The 24,560-nt window shown below is 38.6% G+C and overlaps 1 protein-coding gene across 1 annotated transcript in view; it reads left to right on the forward strand.

Moving 5' to 3' along the window:
• Positions 1-12,104: 12,104 nt before the first annotated feature.
• LOC149795583 (potassium channel subfamily K member 18-like) overlaps positions 12,105-24,560 on the forward strand; it is a 51,842-nt gene continuing 39,386 nt past the window's right edge. The window contains exon 1 of the mRNA XM_089965420.1: positions 12,105-12,522. The gene's annotated coding sequence lies outside the window, so the exon portion shown is untranslated. The remainder of the gene's footprint in view (positions 12,523-24,560) is intronic.

Below are 24,560 nucleotides of genomic sequence, written 5' to 3' on the forward strand. Positions count from 1 at the left end.
AGACTTTTTCCAGGGGTCGACTGACGATGTGGTGAGTGGGTAAACGTACAATCTTGTTCGGTTGGTGAGTGGTCACTTTAAAGTTTCCATCCTCTCCCAATTGCAAGGCTTCTTTCAATACCCCAAAGTTGACCACTCGACTGGTACGATAATTCAGAGTCAGTCCTTTCACTTTGCACGTCGTGTGCACTTCTCCTTGTTTGTCCCGGTATTCGTAGCCGTAATTTTTGGGACCGCCACTGACGAAACTTAGAATCTTGTCGTCGGGATGCTCGTCTGTCCAGGCTCCTAAACGGTCTCCTTCGATGTTAGGGTGATGTTGAATCGGGTGATGGATGTAAATGCAACTGTCCGTGTCAAAGTACAGGACGCGTTCTTCTAACAGTTCTAAAGCTTCGTACAATTTTAAGCGAGCATGGGCTGTCACGTAAGCCGCAATGATGACATTTCCAAAAGGGTCGTCTTGTACAAAGTCCAGATCTTCTTCGTAATTGACCAAGATCAAATTCTCTCGAACGACGTCCACGTGTTTCATGTATTTGGTTTTGTCGTGAATCATCTGGAAGTAGCGGGAAGGTTCTGTCAAATATTCCGTCTTGGGTAAACACGGTCGTTGTGCCATTTTACCCCACAAGCAATTTAACATCACTTTGGCAAACGATCGCCTGCCTTCGTTTTTCTCGATGTGGTCTAAAGTGATGCCTTCTTGTTCGTAGTATTTCTCTTTGAATTTTATTTGGTCTTCGGGAGTGTGACACCAGGAAGGATAGCCGCTAGCTTCTTGTTTCAGTTTCAAAAAGGCATCCACGTAGTCGGCGAAAATGCCTTTCTGAGTAGGGTCACCCTTGCGGTATTGTTGTGTCTTGGGAAAGTGGCAAATTTCGTACACTTCTAACAGTTGGTATCCCATGTCCAGAGCTTTGAACAATTCTACGCTGACCCAGGTTCCCGTCAAGGCCCGTTCTTCCTGGCTGTGCTTACAAGGCTGGTCTTGGTTGCACGTTTCAGCACAAGTACGGCACAAGGGAAACATCAGTTTGCCTTGACAATGGTGAGGTAAGACGGGATGGTATAGGTTCGTGGGAGGCAAAACTTTACACTTGATCAAGCCTTCGTATTGTCGAATGTTTTTCAGGTCGATGTGTTCCGTCAGCAATCGCGGGTGCCCTACAGGAAAGCGACAATATTTGCACACGTAGGGATACAGCGAACACACGTCCAAGTATTTGATTTCTTCTCCTTTCTCTTCGTCGGCTTGGTACAGCAAACAGGTGGCATTGGTCCTTCCTCCGTACAAACTATCCCTCGGGTTCAGCGGGTCCATGAACTGGTAACTTTCCACGAGGCGTTTAAACTCGGGATCGGTTTTCATACGGTGATCGTACTCGTGTTCCCACATTTCCACCACTTGGTATCCTTGCTGTTCTAACTTTAGGCGCCGCTGACAAGTGTCCTGGTACAAGTCTTCCATGGTTCGTTGCAAAAACTGATTTTTAGTGCCACGGTCAGGGTAACAGACGGGACATCCGTGAAATAAGCAACCGTTAAACTCGTACACGATCTTGGGGTTTTCTAAGTCCCAGCCATCGACCTAATACGTTCCGATGGTCTTTTCGCCCCCTCCGTTGCGGGCATGCTGAATCCACTTGTCTTCCTTGTCGCACAAGTAATGTAACCAGCGTAGGGCTTTGACCGAGTATTGACGCTTGATAAAGTGGGTCGTTTGTGGGCTGATGACAGCCACGGTGTTTTCAGGCATGAATCGTTGTCGATACACTAAGGAACACGCTTTGGCAATGGTGCAAGCTTCTTTCAAAGGATCGACCCCTCCGTGTTCCATGAACAGTTCTCGAAATTTTCCACAGCAACGTCGTAAAATGTCCACGTCGGAACGACAATACTTTAGCATTTCTTCCTGAAAGTCGAAAGGGTCCGAGGCGTGAGCCTGGTACCAAGCGTAGAAAGCTTCTCGTTGTTCGGTACGCATGTTGTCGGGGTCGTAATAGTGAGCCTCAGGCAAATGGGGTAGAACGGCATGTTGATTGGCTTCCGTATTGAAAAAGTGTGGAAAGTACCCTTTAGCCATTTCTGTCATTCCAAACGTTTTAGGCATTCGACTCAAAGGCATGGCCAAGTAGCTCATCGAATCTTTAAACTGCACTTGTCCCACTTGCATGAAAATGATTTTGGCTCCGTTCAAAGTCACTTTAGGACGCTCGGTGCCTTGTTCCGTATAGTATCTGAGAAGAAACTGTCCATCGTATCCGGAAAAATTGTGAGCCATCACCGTGGCATGACGATGACAATCTCCGTAACGTTCGATGTCCTCTTGGCTCCACGTCTTGTCGACGGGGTCTAAGACCCATTGGGCAAAATCGGCTAGCGTGTTCGGTCCCCGAAAGATTTTTTCACGCCCTCCAGGAATCTTGCTGCAGTGAGGGTAATGACTGAAGATAGGTTCTTGAATGCACTTCTCGCACGCTCGATGAGCCACGCAGAAATTAGGAATGTGAATGCCGTTCTCTTGCATGCATTCGAAATCGAAAAAGATGAAATTGCCTTTCTTCTTGTGACCGTCCTCTTTCTCTGGTGGGGGTTGGTATTTTTGCACGTAACATTGGTGTTCCAAGTCCACAATGTGGTGACAAATGTGACATTTTTTCTTTCCTCGACATACGTGTGCCTTGGCAGCATTGGTACATATGACTTGTTCACACGTAGGGCACAATCTCAGGAGTTGACAAGCACATTTCTTCTGTGAACCTTGCGTTTTCAGATGTTGTTGGTAACAGGTAGGGCTGACAAACGTGCGCAGACAAGTGGAACAAGGCACTGGTTCTTCGCTCAGACAGGGTGAAGAGGCCAAACATCCTGAGCATTTCAATCCACAATGCTTGTGTTGCTCTCGATTATTATAACCATGGTCACATTTCTCACAGTAATAACCGTATCCCAGGAATCCGGTGATACTGGTAATGGTATCGAAATGGTCATCGTGATGATAAACGTGAATGTATTTTCCGTCCTTAAAATCTTGCCCTCGAAACAACAGAGGCCCGTGCACTTCTTGAGGGTGCACTTTCAAGGTGTATCGTGGAGCTAGGGCATCTTGCAATTTTTGCATCTCAGGAATACCACAGGGTGTGTCTTTGGACAGGCCGGCTTGTCGTAACAGGAGTTCTGCTTCGTTTCGTTGTTTGGCTCGATAGGAACGTTGAATAGTGTTCCAGGTTCTTTTCCATTCTACCGTGTCGTTCTTGTTGGCATAGGTTCGTCCCACCACGATGGCACGGGCTAAACACATCTGGTCATGAGGATTGTGAATTTGGACAAGGCTACGCTTAATGCTGCGAAGGTCGTTCACCAATAACATCTTTTTGCGTCCAGTCCCTTGAGGAGGAGAGACGTGGGTCATGTCCAATGTGGCTTTTCCATCGGTGATGTCAAACTGGTCATTAGATTGTTGCACGTGTTGAATCTTGTCCATGACTTTGGAAGCGGTCAATTCTGCAGGGGTGCTAAACTCGATCCAAACAGGGGATTTCAAACCGTCGTGTTGTATGGAAAGTCTCAAGCGATCGTCCTCTTTGGGTTGACATTGTTGCTTGAGTGCAGTGAGCAAAGAATCCCACACCTCAGTGATGAACACTTCTGCTTTCTCTAACGGCACTTCAGCCTTGAAATCTTTAAACTTCACCGTGTATTTGTAAGCCGTGGTTCTAAATTTTCTAGAGGAGCGCTTTTCCGTCTCTCGAATGGAATAGTATTTTTCAGGGTTGACTAAGGGTGGTGAACTTGTTTTATAGGGTTCTGATTCTGGTTCACTCATGTCCTCTTCAAAATCACTGGCATGAATTTGTGCCAAGATTTCAGCTCTGGTACGAGGCGATAGATCACGTTTCTGCCTCTTACTTTCTTCTTCTTCTTCCTTCTCAAATGAATTAGATCGTTTCATCTTGAAAGCAAAAAGTCAAATGACTCAAGTTCAAACACCATGAGCTACTTTATAGTCATAGCAGACCAGTGTATATAAAAGGGTGTGTGTCTTGTCCTTTCACTATTCATTTCACTCTCAAGCCGAGCACAACGATGGAAGAGACTAACCAGATGGAACGTTTCGTCAGAGCTTTGCGAGGGGTCATTAGAAAATTCTCTTCAGACCAGCCTACGGACTACTCTCCTTCCTTTCGAGATAAAAGTCAAGATACTTGCTATATCTGTCAGAAGAAAGGGCATTGGTCTTCAGAGTGTCCAGACCGTCAAAAAAGAACAAAAACAGGGGCTAAAAAAGACAAAAGTCAAGATACCTGTTATTATTGTAAAGAAAAAGGACATTGGTCTCCAGATTGCCCAAAAAAGAAACAAGAGGAATCAGAAGAAAAGAGGGATTCTTCAGAAGAAGAGAGGGGTTCTTCAGAGGAAGAGAGGGATTCTTCAGAGGAAGAAAGCAGACAGGTGAAGAAAAAGAAACAGGAGAAGAAAAGAAGAAGGGAAGAAAGTGAGGAGGAAGAAGAGGAAAAGAGTGTGACAGTGAAGAAATTCAAAAAACAGAGAGACTAAACAAGGAGACAGAAGAAGTCAATGAACTTTTAATTAAAGTGTTGTGTTGAGAATTGTGAATTGGATTGTAACAATGGATAAAAGAATAAATGAATGATATAAGGTAAGTGTCTTTGAGTTTTGATTTTAAAATAAGAAGCTACACTCACGCACTCATACACAGACACGTACTATAGGGGTAAAATGGGTGGGGTTTTTTTGAGTTATTGGCAAATTGAAATTGTATTTCTTTTCGAGAAATGTGGGTGGCCCTGAAAAGGGCCTTTTTTATTTATGGTGTAGGGGTGAGTTTAAGCAATCAACTTTAACTGCCTTATGCCTTTGCCACTGCCAAGGCCTACTTCTGGACTGCGTAACGTTGATGATGATGATGATTGGGTTGAAATCACTAAGGGTGGTACGGTAGGCTTAGTCACAGGGTTGACGTGTTTAGCTCGGGAAGGTCGTATTCTCTTCGGTCGTAATAAAGAAGTCTGATACATTTGTTTCAAACTTCTTAACTCCGCTAAAATGTCCAACAGTACCGTGACCGTTTGATTTTCACCCTCCTGTTTCTTTGCTGCTACTTCTTCTTGCTGTTGTTGCTGTTGTTTTTTTCTTACCTCTTCTTCTTGCTGCTGTTGATGTAGGAGAAAAGCCTGTTCCGCTTCCTTTTGTCGTTGTATAAATTTCTCCAATTCTTCTTTCTGTCTCTGTCTAAAATTCTCCACTTGCGGTAATGAAGAAGGTAACGAAGGTTCCGGAACAAATTCTTGCGAGGAGAGAAAATCCACAAAATCCCAATTCACCTCTTCTGAAAGTAAGTCCGGGTTCCCTTGGGCAGTCTCCCCTGTTGGTGCACCCCAATGGATCGTTTTCTGAGTTTCCGTCATGTTGAATCACTGTCGCATAGATTGACTGCACACAAGCGCTAACGAATCTATATAGACCAACTGACGTCACAGACTGCTCTCTTCGGAATTTTGTAACGCGTGTTCGGATTGGTGAATGAACTCAATCCGTTTCAATCCTTCCTCTGCCTATAAATAAGCGCAGTTCAGTGCATTGATTCACCTGTTCTCGTCGCTTCAAGATGTGGACCACAGTTGAGTCATCCACCCTTGTGTCTTCCATGATGTTTCGGACAGACTTGCTCATGTATGTCCGATCCAAGTGGACCGTTGTCCACAGGACAAATACCAGCCTGTGGATACGTAGGATTTACGTGGAGAGGCAAGGATGCCTGAAAAGAGTGCTAATTTACGGGCCAACAGTGAGACGCAGCCTAAGGACAAGAAGAAGACCAATGCGGTGCCATTTATGTTAATGAATACATTAACATAAACCCAAAGGCCCTTTTCAGGGCCAGCCATATTTCTCGAAAAGAGATAGCCTTTCAATTGCCTACCCGTTTTGTTTTTTTTTTTAAATTTAAAAAAAAAAATCCCATGTTAAATTCCCCTTGTACGTATATGTTCCCACGATTTATTCCCATGTTAAATTCCCCTTGTACGTATATGTTCCCACGATTTTTCGCCATGTTAAATTTCCATTGTATGTATATGTTCCCAAGGGGGTCTGTAATGCTAATTTCCATTGTACGTATACTATCCCTATTCACTACTTACCTGGTTGATTTCCATGAGTCCTGTAATTTGAGGCTGTAATACCATTAATGCAAGCGTGTCATTGAATCCTGTAATGTGAGACTAATACCTGGTTGATTTCCATGAGTCCTGTAATTTGAGGCTGTAATACCATTAATGCAAGCGTGTCATTGAATCCTGTAATGTGAGACTAATACCTGGTTGATTTCCATGAGTCTGTAATTTGAGGCTGTAATACCATTAATGCAAGCGTGTCATTGAATCCTGTAATGTGAGACTAATACCTGGTTGATTTCCATGAGTCCTGTAATTTGAGGCTGTAATACCATTAATGCAAGCGTGTCATCGAATCCTGTAATGTGAGACTAATACCTGGTTGATTTCCATGAGTCTGTAATTTGAGGCTGTAATACCATTAATGCAAGCGTGTCATTGAATCCTGTAATGTGAGACTAATACCTGGTTGATTTCCATGAGTCCTGTAATTTGAGACTGTAATACCATTAATGCAAGCGTGTCATCGAATCCTGTAATGTGAGACTAATACCTGGTTGATTTCCATGAGTCCTGTAATTTGAGACTTATACCTGGTTGATTTCCATGAGTCCTGTAATTTGAGGCTGTAATACCTGGTTGAATTCCATGAGTCCTGTAATTTGAGACTGTAATACCATTAATGCAAGCGTGTCATTGAATCCTGTAATGTGAGACTAATACCTGGTTGATTTCCATGAGTCCTGTAATTTGAGACTTATACCTGGTTGATTTCCATGAGTCCTGTAATTTGAGGCTGTAATACCTGGTTGAATTCCATGAGTCCTGTAATTTGAGACTGTAATACCATTAATGCAAGCGTGTCATTGAATCCTGTAATGTGAGACTAATACCTGGTTGATTTCCATGAGTCCTGTAATTTGAGACTTATACCTGGTTGATTTCCATGAGTCCTGTAATTTGAGGCTGTAATACCTGGTTGAATTCCATGAGTCCTGTAATTTGAGACTGTAATACCTGGTTGATTACCAACAGACAACACTAGGATGCATCATGGCACATTTGGTCTACAATGGCATAAGTGTCAGATGACCAAGCCTTGAGATCATGCAAATCTCAGTCTGACATGCACTTTTTCTGACAGCAAAGGACTGTAACTAGCTAACAGAAAACCTCAAGCACATAGTATTGTTCAGCAGTTATAATCTCCGTGAAACACATAAAGTGGGATGCATGCTGATAATGAAACTTATACAAATAAAGCAATGCTAAATTAAAATCTATACCAAATATTTGCACGGTGTGAAACTTTGATATCAAGGCAACTGTTATGCCGGATAACCCTTTTCGGTAACCTCATTTTGTGCCCTTTTGTTCAGAACTCTTTAGTGTATGGAGGTTGCGCTAGAAGCATTTGCGACCGATTGCAACACAAAATGAAATGAATGAAATAATATTTCTTGCCATGGGCAAACTTCCAAATTAAACATCCCAAATAAATGCGCAATAAAGTAATGAACATATAATTGTTAGGAACGATGGATATAGCCATATATCAAGGGGTATGTGTATAACCTGTGCAGATATTTGTTACTGAAATTAAAAAAATATTGAAGAAGATAATTTGGAAATAAACAAAATTGTGAAACACAATCAACAACAACGACAACACAAACAAATAAGCAAACGAATTAAAGTTAACCTGAATGTTGAAAGTAGCATTTTATTTAAGTCAATTATGAACCTTCATTCATGATTATGTTATATAGGATGAACACCGCTTAGAATATGCATCTGATGATGAAATCCTTCTGTTAACGTTCCTTAATTAAACAAATCACTGAAAAATAAAATAAATAAAAAATAAAATAAATAATTTCCGCTGCGTACTTTGTTTCAATTGCCCTAAAGCTGTATACAATAAAAAAAATTCGGTAATAAACATTATCTCATGCGTGATCATTTTCATTTGCATACGGTAATTGTACTTTCTCAAATGCACACATTTCATACAATTATTATCGTCAGTTTTGAAACTTCATTGTATCTTCTATTTTGCAATACAAATAGATATGTATGAATCTGATGATTAAAAACTTCTTTTGATTTTTAATGAAAAAATTTCAAACCATACAAAAATAATTTCCCCTGATTATTTTATTTCCATAGCTTTCCATTTTTCCATTGTGTATTGTACTTCCTTTCCTTTCCATTTTTTTTTCATTGCGTATTTTAGCAATACCGATAGATAATCCAAAGATCACGTTTCACAATATCTAGACCGTTTATAAACGTTCTTTATAGTTACTGTTTTATTTGTGGGAATTTCTCCGTCTTTTAGCTATGTTAATTTTTCGGCCACTTATGTGCCCACCCCCCACCCCCAAAAAAAGAACTTTGAAAGGTTTTTATGTGTTTCTGTGTCCCCAGCCACCAGTGTAGGTGTTTGTTTTTCTTTAAATCATTTTTAAAAAATTGGAAGAAAACGTATTTCTTATTTTTGTTCAAGGGTTACTCTTTGATACTAGCATTTTATTATCTTACGGTCGGTGGTACTCGTACAGCCAATCCATTTCTTCTCCTCCCTGTATATTTTTTCATGACATATACTTATATACTTCCCTCCTCAGACACGAGGTATTGTGGCTGGTTTTTATATCTTGGTCCCTCAGTTTTAGTGATCTTCTTGTCCAACGATCAGTCTAAAGTCCTGTGTGTGTTATACGTGTATGCTATATTGTTTTAATCATCATATAGTGTGCTTTTGTTAGGAGTGACATTTTATATATTTTAATTTGTATTTAATAATAATATATATATATATATATATATATATATATATATATATATATATATATATATATATATATATATATATATATATATATATATATATATATATATCGCTTGTTCGCCATTTGATTAATCGTGTAGTTTTCTTTTCGTGTGTATTATTGCCTGACAAAGCCTCTGGTTTACAGTTTCAAGTCTCTCTGCTTTACAGTTTCAAGTCTCTCTCTCTGCTTTACAGCTTCATGCCTCTGGTTTACAGTTTCAAGGCTCTGCTTTACAATTTCAAGTCACTCTGGTTTACAGTTTCAAGTCACTCTGGTTTACAGTTTCAAGTCTCTCTCTCTGCTTTACAGCTTCATGCCTCTGGTTTACAGTTTCAAGGCTCTGCTTTACAATTTCAAGTCACTCTGGTTTACAGTTTCCAGTAACTCTGCTTTACAGTTTCAAGTCTCTCTGCTTTACAGTTTCAAGTCACTCTGCTTTACAGCTTCAAGTCTCTCTCTCTCTCTCTCTCTCTGCTTTACAGTTTCAAGTCTCTCTCTGCTTTACAGTTTCATGTCTCTGGTTTACAGTTTCAAGTCTCTGCTTTACAATTTCAAGTCACTCTGTTTTAAAGTCACTCTGCTTTACAATTTCAAGTCACTCTGCTTTACAATTTCAAGTCACTGTGGTTTACAGTTTAAAGTCACTCCGCTTTACAGTTTAAAGTCTGTCTCTGCTTTAGTTTCAAGTCTCTCTGCTTTACAGTTTCAAGTCACTCTGGTTTACAATTTCAAGTCACTCTGCTTTACAGCTTCAAGTCTCTCTCTCTCTCTCTCTGCTTTACAGTTTTAAGTCTCTCTCTCTCTGCTTTACAGTTTCAAGTCTCTGCTTTACAATATCAAGTCACTCTGGTTTACAGTTTCAAGTCACTCTGCTTTACAATTTCAAGTCACTCTGCTTTACAGTTTAAAGTGTCTCTGCTTTACAGTGTCAAGTCTCTCTCTGCTTTACAGTTTCAAGAGATTCGTTGTAAAATCTGTCTGAAATATAAGATTGGTTATGCCGCATGAATAAACTAATGAATGTGATAGTTTCCTCAAGCGAAAGTCACGGACAATTGCCATTATATCAAACCTTTATTTCGTTTATTTTCAGATATATATATAGCGTCATGATGAAGCAGTATTACATTATATGTATTTTCTAGTTGGTAGGCGAATTTAATACAATAAACTTTACAATATTAGATTTTAAAAATCCTATGTCTGAATAAATAGATTTATTTTTATTGATTAGATTACTTTCCAAGGATTAGTTTAATTTACAAGTTGAATGCTTTGTAGGAAATCGTCTGCAAGTATAACTCTAGCGTGACAATTGCATACTTTACCATCTGCTTGCTGTTTGCGTCTTCGCGAAAACTGCTTTACGTTTCGGTTCTTTTCTTTATTTGCTTTACTTATCGGTCCGCTTCGGAACATTCTCACACAATGAAACTTTTCGTTTTTTACAGTCCTCGGGTACTTTTTATAAATTTTTTCATATTCAGCCTAAATCGGATACGTGTGACTGTCTTGGTCATGAAACGCCATTGAAGCAAGTGTAAACAAACCCCAGAAAGTGGGTGATTCTATACATGGCTTTTCTGTTCAGACTTTGATATAGCTTCTAATTTATAACTTATATCGAGCCATGTATTGGCGACAAATATTATTGTGTTTATTTATCATCACCGTTCGGTTTGGATAAAAAAAAGATATATGTACTGAATTATCGATCAGACTCAGTCATCATTTCAACTGACACACCTCAATGCTCTAACTCACGTGTAATGAATAATTGTTTTTGTTTCCTTGGTGACTGCACCAGCCAATGAATCGCCATCATCGAAACCGTGAGGAAAAAAAACTTGAGGGATTGATGTCATTTTCAAATATATAATTTTCTGAAAGATTGTTATGTAAGTCGTAAACAGTAACGTCTGCAAATTTGCTAAATTTTTAAAGTACGTGTTAGCTGTCATGGGAGGCCGAAAATTTTTATTGTGTGCTGTTAAAAGATTCAAAGGTTACATCATATCTTTTCACCTTTTTATACCTCGGACGAAAATATGAAACTGTAATGTTGAATCAAAGAGAAAATTTAGAGTGCATACTTTAAGCTATTTCCAACCAAAATTCGACTGGATAAAGTACCTCTGACTCTACATGTGTCGGCCAATCAGAGTGTCACTAACCTATCAAAGTCCAATAGTCACGAGACCCATACAAGTTTTACTCTGCACCCTGAGATTAACAAAACAAAACAAAACGAAGACGGCTTTTGAAGTATCATTTATCCATATTTTCAGATATGAACGAATCTTCCCGTTTTTAGAAAGCTTTACGTACTGTTGTCTGACAATTCAGATTGGTATCAAAGGAATTAAAAGGGAAGAAAAAGCAGCCAGAGCTGCCTTGCGTTTCCGAATTTAAGGTTCCATCCAAATATTGCATAAATCTTCATGTTCATCGTGCTTGGCAAAATGTGTACAATGACAATTCCATAAACAAACTTAAAAGCATGAGACCTGTTAATTAATGGAGAGTAGCGTCCTTCTTACAGAACAAATCTCAGAGACGAGGAGTTCTTGTGCTGATCACACACACACACACACACACACACTTTATGCATACCTATTGCATAGTGAACCTCGGCTATACTGCATACATGTTGATGTGTCACCCCACAAAAAAAAATATTGGAGGTTATATCTTACCATATGTTTAATGTAGTTTACCTTTATATTTTTATATTTTAGTTTATAAGCATTTCAGAGGATTTTTACATTTCTACGATATATAATTATATGCCTACTATTAGCAAGCATTCTTCTATAGATTCTAGGGATAGCACTTTCCGTTCTGTCTGGTGTATATTTATAATTCTCTCTCTCTCTCTCTCTCTCTCTCTCTCTCTCTCTCTCTCTCTCTCATATATATAAAATTACAAACTTCACCGTTTGCAGCATATGACCACTATTGTATTAAGGCGCTGTTAAACGCTGCAACATACATGTTATTTGTAAGCCAGTTCAGTTTGGAGTTCAGAGAAAGACTTGTGTAGCGTAGCCTTTATACCTGGTCAATGAATTGATTTATAGACAGGGTTGTTTAGCTTCAAAGTAAAAACATCACACGTGTCAATAGTGGAGGAGAAAAACTAAGTTTTAACGCCAAGATGCGACTCCCAGTTTCTTAAGGATAACTGGCGTACCTATGGCATATCGATGTTGAACAGTGGTAGAACAACTTAGCAATGCGTACGCATTACTCAAGCTAGCAACAGCGTGGTTATTAGTACTAGGAGCGTTTCCAAAGGAAGCCAGTACACGTGTTGTTCATTAGGGAAGGTTAATTTGTGTATATATACATACGTTAGCCTATCTAGTACTTGGATATAAGTGTATGTGACATGGGGTAACATCGTAACATATTAAGGATAGTGAACAACAGAACGCATTTTTTTTTCTTTTACGCAGGACAAGTAGTTGGTAGCAGAAACCGGCTTCATCCATTTACATGAAAGCAGTTAATCGGTTTACCAGGGAACTCGTCCATCCTTAAAGGTAAGAAAACTGTTTCAGTAAAACAAGCAACAGTTACCAAGTTTTAGGGATGGTAATTTATATATTTTTTAAGATCACACTTATGTATGCTAATCAGAAACGAATTTAAAATTTAGCAGTGCTTATAATACGCAATGTTTGCAAATACAAAACACATTGTTTTCATGCATTCGTCCGAATTTCAAAATAAACCTTAAAGTATAAGCGACCTAAGATCTGTAAATTTTCAATAATTTACATACCATACATTGTACATATAAAACCCACTTAATTTTCCTCTTTTTCATTGTACATGTAAAACCCACTTAATTTTGCTCTTTTTTATTGTGCATGTATGTGTGTGCAGGGGTTGGGGCCATATGGGTTTAATAGCCTCGTAACGTGAGTGACTATAAAAAAAGAGCTTTATAATTTTTATTTTATTGCCTATGAATCATCAATTTTTACGATTGAAATTTGAGTTAATCCTATCTCCTTACAACCTCCTTGCAGGGACATACAATTGGGGAAGTATACTTGAGTTACTGACCCGAAACATCGAACCGTCCAATATAATTGTACATCGTTCTTTCATTTTCAAACAAAGACAAAATACATCTGCTGGCAAATCAGCAGCCACACATTATGTATGCTCCAACTTGAAGCATTTTATTGCTAGTAAACCCATTAAAGCACAGCTTGTTAAAACATGGAGCTTCAGGAAGGTGACACAACATCAAGGTGTGTATTGTTTGAATTCATTGTGCCAGCAAAGGGTATATAAAAGGTTATTATTTTTAAAAAGCACACACACAAACACACACTTCCTTTCGTGTCAAATAATCATCTCAATAATACTGAATAGCAAATAGACAAATAAATTTTAAATAGTAAATAGACAAGAACACCGTGAATAGTAAATAGACAAAAGCACTGTGAATAGTAAATAGACAAATGCACTGTGTATAGTAAACAGACAAAAGCACCGTGAATGGTAGATAGAAGCACTGTGAATAGTAAATAGATTGAAGCACTGTGAATAGTAAAAAGATAGTAGCACTGTGAATAGTAAAAAGACAAAAGCACCGTGAATAGTAAATAGACAAAAGCACTGTGAGTAGTAAATAGATGGAAGCACAATGAATAGTAAATAGACAAGAACTTCGTGAATAGTAAATAGATAGAAGCAGTGTGAATTGCAAATAGACAAGAACGCCGTGAATAGTACATAAATAGAAGCAATGTGAATAGTAAATAGACAAAAACTGTGAATAGTATATAGACAGAAGCAATGTGAATAGTAAATATATAGAAACACGATGAATAGTAAATAGAAAAAAGCACTGTGAATAGTAAATAAACAAAAGCACTGTGAATAGTAAATATATAAAAGCACTGTGAATATTAAATTGACAAAACCACTGTCAGTTGTATATGAATAGAAGCACTATGACTAGTAAATGCATAAAATCACTGTGAATAGTATATATACAAAAGCACTGTAAATAGTAAATAGAAACACAGTAAAATCGATAGAAGCACCGTAAATAGTAAATAGATAGAAGCACTGTGAATAGTAAATAAGCAGAAGCAACGTAAATAGTAAATAGACAAAAGCACTGAATGGTGAATAGACTGTGAATAGTAAATAGACTGTGAATATTAAATAGACAAGAAAACTGTAAATACAAAATAGACATCAATTGTCCCTTCCTAGTGGTTGAATGTCACGTAGTAAGTTATCGATGTATATTTATTATGGGATTAAAAGCATTAATAGCTGCATCAACCTATCACGCCCTTTATACCCTTGGAGCTACGATAAGATGTAACTAAAAATACAATATCCAAGTATGTTATTTAATACGTAATCTTCTTACCGTTTTGTTGGCTGATTTGCATCAAATCGGCTCTTAGCTTACATGTCATACAATATGATTTCACATCACCATTGGAAAGAGTTAATTAATTAATGCGCCTCTATACGATGGTATCATGCAAACCTATATAATACAGTCCAGCATCATCTAGCCTTTGATACTACCACGTGTTAGACATTTGGTCAGTTATAATTTGGTGGAAGGTTGGATCGTGTGTGTGTGTGTGTGTGTGTGTGTGTGATTTAGATTTTTAACGTAGCTTTAACAATTTTCCAGTCATATCGCTACGATGTCTGCAGTGTGGCAGTTTAAAGTGATGTCTAGCACTGGGGCATCATGCCGCAGACATGTAGCATGATGCCCCACCCAGTCACATTATCCTGACACCAGTCCGACCAGTCCTAACACTAAGCTCTTAATGCTGAGCGCCTAGCGAGCCAGATATTAATACCATTTTTTTAGAAGTCTTTGGTATGACTTGGTTGGGGTTCGAACCCACGACCTCCCGCATCCGAGGCGGACGCTCCAACCACTAGGCCACCGAAGCGGTCGAAGGTTGGATCGCGTTCCCTAGTTGAAATGTTGAAATCCAGAAGCAACACTGTAATATTATAACGTAGCCGCTTAACACCAGGCCTTGCAAAGTTAAGCGACCTTTCATGAAGCTCTAACTAAATGAAATTGAGATGACGATCTACTAGCTCGATGAATCCCAAACGACTTTTACAAAATTACAAAATCCATTCTGCTTTAATATATTCAAAGCGTTAATTAATATGTTGCGTTCAACATTCGTGTCTTCTAAGGGAGGATAATTATTATGTTCTATTGTCATATCGGTTGTTGCAGGCATACACGCATACCGTCATTTATTCCCAATGCACCTTTGCCAACTGTCTCAGCGTGGTTATCCAATTATAAAGTGTCATTTTGTATTCACTTTTCTTCTTTTTTGAATACATTGAAAAAATGCACTTCCAACTGCGTGTCCGCTTTCAAATCGTCTGCCCCTCGGCGAACAGGCTGGGACGGATGATTCGGTAGCCTTCCACAACATCTAAGTACGGTTAAGATCACTATCAGGAAAGACCATGTAATGTGTCGAATTATGAATAAGTAATGAACCTTAAAATTTAATACATTGTGCATTAAAATTTTAGTACAGTCATGCCAGCAAGGTTTTATGTGAAGGGTCACTGCGACATTTTCCCATGTCAGTTGTTAAATTTAGTGGGAGAAGGAGAGGCCAGCATATGTGGCTAATTTGGAATTGACCCAGGCATCGCATAACCGTCCTGGTAAAGTAAAAATTAAGATGCCGACCATATCCGATTAATGGGAATGTCATATCGAATAATCATTTAATAAAAGGAATTTGGTATGTGTCGTATTTCTCAGATTCGCTAAGCTGTCTGACGGAAGTAATAATTATCTTGGGGTACAGTTAGGAACGGCTGATTAACTTAAGGCGTACACCCTGAAAGAAATGTTGAATTTAAAGTAACGACTTTGGGCGAATTTCCTCAGTCCGAGATTTTCCTGTAAGAGGAGCGAGACTCGCTTGACTCCGGGGAAAAGTAAAGAGTAGTTCTTCCTCGTTAAGTCAAGTAAAGGGACCAGGCGGCTGTCTTGTGGGCAAAAACAGGCCTTAAGTGCTAGGATGCACATTTTCTTAGAAAGAACAGCATTAAGGTATTTTAAGTTTTCATGCAATTTTCCATTTTGTTTGTTTTGTTTTATGAAAATGTGTTTGATATGCTTAGGATGCATAATACGCATTGTTTATTCGATTTCATGAAAATTTGTTGATATGCTACAGTTGTTTATGCTATTTATTTCTTTAATTTTACAGTTACTAGTTTATTGATAGAATTGACTGATTGCATGCGATCCAAATATTCAGGTGTGTAGGATTTCATTGGATCATATGAATTAATTTAAATTGTCTATTAGGACGATATTGATTATTGTGAGTTAACGATAATTGCATTTTTAATGCTTAAAGAATCTTTTAGGTTAGGGATTGCCGTGAGCTAGAAGTTAGTGAGTCGTATACAATAGTAATCGATAGCATGTATCTTATTGAGTGGAACTGACTAGGTTGGATGTCTAAGGAGTCATGTGGTAGCGTATGCAGAGAAATGCGGGAATGTTATATGCACCGCTCACGTGTTAATTTAGGGTCAGTTGCTGTGAAGCGAGGGTGATTACCTATCGAATTAGGTCAGACTTAGATGTACATTACAGGGGTCATTTGTAACTAGAGGTAACGATTGTACCTTACTCAGAATACAGTCTTAATTTGTAAGGACCATTAACCGTTAAGGTCACCTTTTGTCAGAATTTATGCAGTGTTTAGATAGCTGTTTTATGCTTTCTGAGTAACGAAAGCGAGAGAAGGTGATACAAATAGAGACTGAGTGGTAATCTTGCCATTCAGGGAAACAGTTCTCTGGAACAGTCTGGGAAAGTCCGAGAGACGGAAGTCCGGATAAGAGATCGAGCGGTTAGGATAGTGTGTGTGGGTGTGTGTGTGTGTGTGCCTGCGTGTGTTTATAGTGATGGCTAGCACTGGGGCATCATGCCGCCGAAATGTAGCATCATGTCCCACCCAGTCACATTATCCTGACACCAGGCCGACCAGTGCTAACACTAACCTCTTAATGCTGAGCGCCAAGCGAGGCAGCTGTTAGTACCACTTTTATAAGTCTTTCGTATGATTTGGCCGGGGTTCAAACCCACGACCTCCAGCATCCGAGGCGGACGCTCTAACCACTAGGCCACCGGAGCGGTAACTGCTAGGATAGAAGGATCAAGAACGATCAAACGTATACACGTGAAGGTGGGAAGACGTGAGATACAAGGAGACAAAGACAAAAAGTTATGCTAGGTGATGCAGATCAGGCGTGGGCATTGTGTTCATTTCACCACTCTCGTTATCATGATGTAATCAATCAATAATAGAACACTGATATTGAAATTCTGTGACGTAAATTTGTTTCAACTGAATCTGACACTATTAGTTTATGTCATAGATTAAATTGTTATTCTCTTGTCTAAAGGGGGCTCGTATTGTCTTATTTCTTCTCAGTAGTTGGGCTCAGTTCTCTGTTGATGTTCTATCAATCCACTCACATCGGGCAATAAAATATAGGGAGGTCATCCTCTAGCTACGATAGCCGAATCTAATTAACCACTCCTCTTTACCAAAGGGAACATCGTTACAGACCATATTAGGTAAAATATCGGACCTGTCGTCAATAACGGACTCCTAAAAAAATATTTATTAAATGTTTTTTTTTGAAGATCCTAAAATAAAAGAATGTTTTGGTTTGTTTTAAGGTTAGTATTTGGTTTTGCAACCACTAGTTAGAACAAACTTTATCATATTCATAGGTGTGGGTTATTTACGCAGGAAAAATAAGTTGAGGGCATTGGTTTTTAATTATCGCCCAGCATGTAAGTAACAGACGATTTCGAGATAAATCAAACTCTATCACAGTTATCGAGCAGCTTATACCTAAACTCTTTTTACCAAAGAGTATTTTACCGAATGGAGTCTGCTCTCACTAGAAGGGTGCTCGGGTAGCCGAGTTGTCTAGGGCGTTCACCTTTACATATCACTATATCACCTCTGTTTGCACGTTTTCTTGCTGTCGACTCGGCCAGTGTGGGTATGTGAGAAAGCTTTCCAGTAGCTTTTCATTGGTCACTGGTTCTTCCTGGAATTTTCACGGGTTACTCCTCCACCAGATATACTCGCCAAAATATATAGCCTGTGATGTGATGAATAATGGCCTTAAAACCACACTCTCAGAACTAATGGACAACCCTTACACATAATCTTTAACATTTTATTTGAATAGAAATTTAGACTAAGCCCATGAATAATATTATCGAGGTGATAAAACTATACTCAATTACTCGATGATGAATACGCAGGAGTTAGCTTAATCGAGACCAAAATTAATTTGCAACTGAACAAGAAATAGTCATGTTATGTCAGAAACTGTTAAACAATTTCTTCTCGACTGTCGTAAATTTATTTGGTTGGAACAAGGAATCTATAACGGCCACCACCAGATTCATCTTATGTTTAAATTTCCTCTACCTTGTGGTCTAAACCTGAACACGATGCTTTTTCATATCAGGACTTTTTACCTCTTTAATAAAGTACATTTAGTCCCCAGCACAACCAACCATGTATAATGTATCTCTTTTTTCCATATCGTTGTTCAAAAAATATAAAAAGCCAAACTTTTACAAACATTTTACAGTTTTGCACGCTTCTTTGTTTTCTTTGCATTGTATTCACGCTGGTCAATGTAAAGACAATGCATTCTGAGTATATTGTTAACCAGGAGAGATCTTTACAAAAGTAAGTCGTCATTGAAACTTTTCTAAAAGTTTAATATGCCACTGCAACTTATCTGTGCAATTAACTGAGGTCTCCACCTGTAATGTTATTTTGTCCCCTTGAATTTATGATAGGCAGTAATTACAAATGAGGTAAGACGAATATGAGGTCTGATCAAAGAATAATATCACTGTGTATATACCATTTGTAATGGCAACTTATATTGGCTCTTAATTTGCATGTCACGTGATCAGATCATAATAATGATAATAATAATAATAATAATTATAATGAGGACTTTGTATAGCGCCTAATCTTTAGAAGCTCTAAGCGCTTTACAACATTAGACAACACCTATAACATAAGAAACATACATAATGATACCATTACATAAAACAAACACCATGAAATTAGAAAACATAAAAACATGCTGAAAATATTTAAGGTAGGAAACATTATTAGGTCTTTAAGTTTGTTCTTGCATTCGAAATAAGTGAGTTTTAAGAGCACTCTTGAATGGCATTACTGTGTCTTTATGTCTAAGTTCAGTGGGCAATTCATTCCACGTTGCTGGGCCCTGGTATGCAAAAGAACGTTGTCCATATGACTTTGTTTTCATAGTGGGAATAATGAGTATACGATTGTCAGAAGAGGAGCGTAAGTATCTTGCTGGTGTGTACACATGGGTGAGGTCGGATAGGTATGTTGGACTAGAGTCCGTCAGTGAAACGTAGCACAGAGAACAAATTTTGTGTTTGATTCTGGATCGAATGGATAGCCAATGTAGGGTACAGAGCAGCGGGGAGGTGTGCTCTGATCGTGATACTCTAAGTATGATCCGAGCAGCTGTGTTTTGAACTTTTTGAAGTTTCTGGAGTAGATTTGATATGAACCAGACAGAACTGAGTTACAATAGTCCAGTCTTGAAAGTACTAATAAACACATGAGTGTTTTAGTGGCATCAACTGAAAGATATTTGCGAATGGAGCTGATGCGTCTCAGCTCAAGATATGCAGCCTTGCATATGTTCATGACATGTTGGTGCAATGAGAAAGTACTGTCCAGAGTAACACTGTGTGAATTTAATGTTGATGTTGCTGATATTTTTTGTTTGAGATAAAGGATGTGAATGAGAAAGTCTTTGTGTTGTGATCAGAATGGCCTCAGTTTTATCATCATTCATCTGCAGCTTGTTACATGTCATCCATGATTTCACATCAGAAATGCACCTCTCCACACCTTGGATGGTAGCATCAACTTCAGTTGGGTGGCTAGATTTGTATATTTGGGTGTCATCAGCGTACAATTGGTGAGACACTGAATGATGATATATGACACTTGAGAGCGGCTGAGTGTATAGAATGAAGAGAACAGGTCCAAGAACAGACCCCTGTGGTACACCACAACATAGATTAACTGGGCTGGAGTGTACTCCAATTGCAGACACAATTTGTGTCCTGTTGACCAAGTAGGACTTGAACCAAAGTAAGGCTGTATCATGAATGCCAAATACGTGCTGGAGACGTTGAAGTAATATATCATGGTCTATTGTGCCAAAACTGCAGACAAATCAAGGAGGGTGAGGACTGTAATCTTTCCGCTATCCAAAGCAGAGAGAATGTCATTAACTACTTTTAGAAGATTAGTTTCAGTACTGTGGCAATATCGATATGCAGATTGTACATTGCTAAAAAGACTGTTTGAATTTAGATGAGATACAAGCTAGGATAGAACAACCTTTTCTAAGATTTTTTATATGAATAGGAGATTAGAAACTGGGCGGTAGTTCATTAAATCGTTATGGTCTAGCGTTGGTTTCTTCAGCAGAAGCTTAACAATGGCAGTTTTGAAAAATGATGGGAATTCCAGGGATGAGAGAGAGAGGTATTAATAACATCAGTTAGTGAAGGCAATACTGGATCTAAGCACTCAAGCAGCAGCGATGTTGGAATTGGATCAAGTTCACATGACTTTATTGCACTCTTCATCAGGATTGTACGTACGAAATTCATAGAGAGCGGTTCAAATGCTGCTAATGGTTTCCGCTGAAATTCTGTATCCCAGCTGTATGGTGGACGACGAGTCAATTGAAATTGTTGTTTTTGTTGTAGTGTTTAACGCCATTTTTCAGCACACGATAGGCTATACATGGTGGCCAGTATTAATGGTGGAGGAAGAACCCGGGAAAACCCCGGAAAGAACCACCGACCCACGAGAAACTACTGGCAAGCTTTCTCACATACCCACATTGGCCGAATTGGAGACTCGAACCCACGCAGACAGAGGTGAGATGGCAATGATCCGTAACAGAGAGCGCTTTAGACCACTCGGCCACTCGGGGCCCCAGTTGAAATTGTGGTGTCAAGCTTATCTCTAATGGTTTGTACTTTGTCACGGAAGAAATTTGCAAACATGTCCGGAAGGTCGACTGGAGAGAAGGTAGTTGGAAGTGGTGTACATTTGTTCCTTGACATTAGCTTGTTAGTAATCTCGAAGAGCTCTTTGCAGCTGGAACTTTCCATGATGTTAGTAGTTTAGTGGGCTGATTTCGCTGCATGGACTATATTTGTGACATTCTTCTTAGCGGCTTCATAGATTTGCTTATGAATAGTGAGTCTGGTGGAAAGCCAAAGCCTCTCAGCTTTACGGTGGTCTCTTTTAGCAGTGCGAAGCTGGTCCCTAACACTGCTATACCATGGAGAACACTTTTGAATTGATACGCTGCACTTGATAGCTGAGGCATGTTTGTCGAGCGATGAACGCAGGCAGTTATCTAGTTGTTCTGCTGTATGAGGTAAACAGGTTGCATGGTTTGCTTGGATGTCATGCATTAGTTTGGTTCTATTTATCATGCGGAGGTTTCTCTTAGTAGCAGATAAAGGTGGATGGTTAGGGATTGATAGGTCAAGATGGCATATAATGCACAGGGGATCTGATGCAAGTTCGTGGGATACCAGGGAGGACCGTAGAATGTTATCATCGGGTCTATGAAGAATCCAGTCTAAAATGTGACCATGTTTACGGGTGGGTTGGTTAACTGACTGTTTGAGGTTGAAAACAACAATAAAATCTAGGAGTTTTGATGTGTTTGGATTTCCGGGACTGTCAAAGTGAAAGTTGAAATCTCCAAGAATAATCAGGTTGCCACCTATCAAATTTCCATACTCCAGGAGATTCGGAAACTGCTCCAAAAAAGAGAGATTCAGTCAGCTTGTTTTTTTTTCTACTACGAGGAGGGCGGTATAGGCAGAAAAAATGGACTGACCTTTGCTCCAGTGTGAGTGTGGATTAAACTAGTTCAAACTATGTGTGGTCGAAATTGAATGTTGTGGTGTGGTTAAGACGTTTGATCATGGATTTCTTTGTGATGACAGATCACACTCCAGCCCTTGAAAGGGTATATTATTATTGCTGTGTACACAACAATAACATGTAGATCTATATAATCAAATGTCAGGCATCTTGAAGATACAGTAAGAACCAATTATACCTTATTTGGTCTAATGGAAATTAAAGTCGTGATAGTATTTCGAGAAGACATAGGTGTTTCCATGGCTACGTAGGAAGTTAGAAAATCAATAATGCTATATTGAAAATGAACAAAACAAGGTAATATATCGCGTTCAATACTATTGTCTAGTGCAGGATACAAATCATTATATTTACTCATCTCAGCTTTTATTGACAAGTTGATTATTCTTCACTTTTGGGGTTGTTAAAGACAAAGTCAGGGAAAAATGAGGATATACTGTTTGTACTTCGCTTATAAGTCAGATCCAACGACAAACTGCATAGCCCTAGATATGCCGGTAGATCTGGGTCTCTGCAGTTTGTTAGTCCTAATTAGTAGAACAAACAACATTGATCCGGATCTGCCGGCCCTTATACGACGACAGATCTGAGACTGTTGTTTACAGTTGTATCCGACTTATAACCGAGTACAGTCGGTATTTTGTCGCATGACAAAATGCAGCCATTTCCACCATATAGGACTGGGGGATTTTTTTGCGCTGAGAAGCAGCAATTTAAAATTAGAGATATATTCTTACAATTAAATTGAGAAAAAAAATATTTGGTTGGTTTATTCATAGACATCACTAAGAATAAAAGAGCAGAAGGGAACAGCTGTCGTACTGACTGGATCATGTGCAACTATGCCAATATCAAGTTTAGTGGTAAACACGTGGAATAAATATATGGATATTATACACTTTTATACCTATTTCGCAGGTATACGTCAACGTGTTTAACTAGAACGTTTGTACTTTTATTTTGGAAACATATCCTCTTCATCCTTCTAAAATAACCAAACATTACCATCGTCTCATGCCCATATCGCCATTTGTTATTATTGTATATTAAAGGACTAGACAAAAAAGTATACGCTAAAATCCAGTTCCAAATCGTCTGTATACGCCATTGAAATTGGTGTGATACATCCAATGATAGAATTCAGAACAAGCTGTTGAAAGTGCATGCAAACCCAAATATGTTCATGTTGCTAACAAATCTACATGCGCATGTCAAAATGAACACTTTTGAGACCCACAAAATTTAATCGTCAGTCTTTTTATTATCTTTTTGATATGATAAAGACTTACAAAATTTTTAAAACGTGATGTCCTAAATTATCATATAACTAGCTATTGATCATCTTAAGACGGGAGTGGTACATTTTCAAGATAAAAATAACCGAAAGGTTTTTACAAATTAAAAAATTGGGATGCGCGAGTTTCAGACAAAGTAAGAAGATAAAATATTAAAAACAATATTTAAAGAACGTGGAATGCCGCCTCGAGTTTACGATGTCTGCAGTGTGGCAGTTTATAGCGATGTCAAGAACAAGGACATCATGCCGCAGACATGTGGCATCGTGTCCTACCCAGCCGCATTATCGTGACACAAAGCCGACCAGTTTTAACAATAATTTCCTTAACACTAAGCGTCAAGGGAGGCAACTTCCAGTACCATTTTTATAAGTCTGTGGTATGGCAAGGCCGGAGTTCGAACCTGCGGACGCTCTAACCACTTAGGCCACCAGAGCGGTTATCAAGGAAGTAACGAAAATTAACTGAACATAATATGTATGTTAAAATTTCAGCAGAACTTAAAAACCAAATATAATCATGTTATTTTAAAATAAAGTAAATTGATATCCCTAGCATTGACATTACTCGGGTTTATGATTAAAAATTATTAATTTGTGATTAAGTGTGTAATAATATAACCTGCATATAATTAACATATAAATGGGCTGATGACAATGTACTGTCAAGTAATTTCAGCTTTGTTTAAGACCTCCTCTGGAATCATTTGAATCCTCTGCTTCATGTGTCCCATCACGAACTGCTACGTGCTGACTGTCGTTGATATCAGTTGCAAAAACACGTCATATTACCTAATAATTTGACCTTTGGGAAAAGGTCATCCCAAAGAATCAGAGATTATCATATGCACCTCAGTAAGGAATATTTTTTGAATGTACTCAACAGCGTATAAATGAACGGGTTATTTTCGCAGTACCTAATTGTTACTCTTTTAAACTTGTGACATTTTCTTCTTTTTATAATTTCGCGCTGCTTTCTGTGGAGGACTATACGCTATTGATTATTTATTATTACTTAACACTTTTTGAAGTAACATCAGAAGAATAACTGATGGCACATCTGCCAAAACAAACTGAAAAATGCATGCAAAATAGCTCTCTACGATGGAATCTCAATAACCACACTTCAAAAGTTCGTCATAATCCAGGATATAAATATTATCTGAAGAAGATTTTATTACCTCACAAACAAACTGATTATGTCCCCATGCTTCTT

The sequence above is a fragment of the Sinohyriopsis cumingii genome, chromosome 7 (assembly GCF_028554795.1).
Source record: "Sinohyriopsis cumingii isolate HCF-2022 chromosome 7, ASM2855479v2, whole genome shotgun sequence".
Classification (NCBI taxonomy): domain Eukaryota; kingdom Metazoa; phylum Mollusca; class Bivalvia; order Unionida; family Unionidae; genus Sinohyriopsis; species Sinohyriopsis cumingii.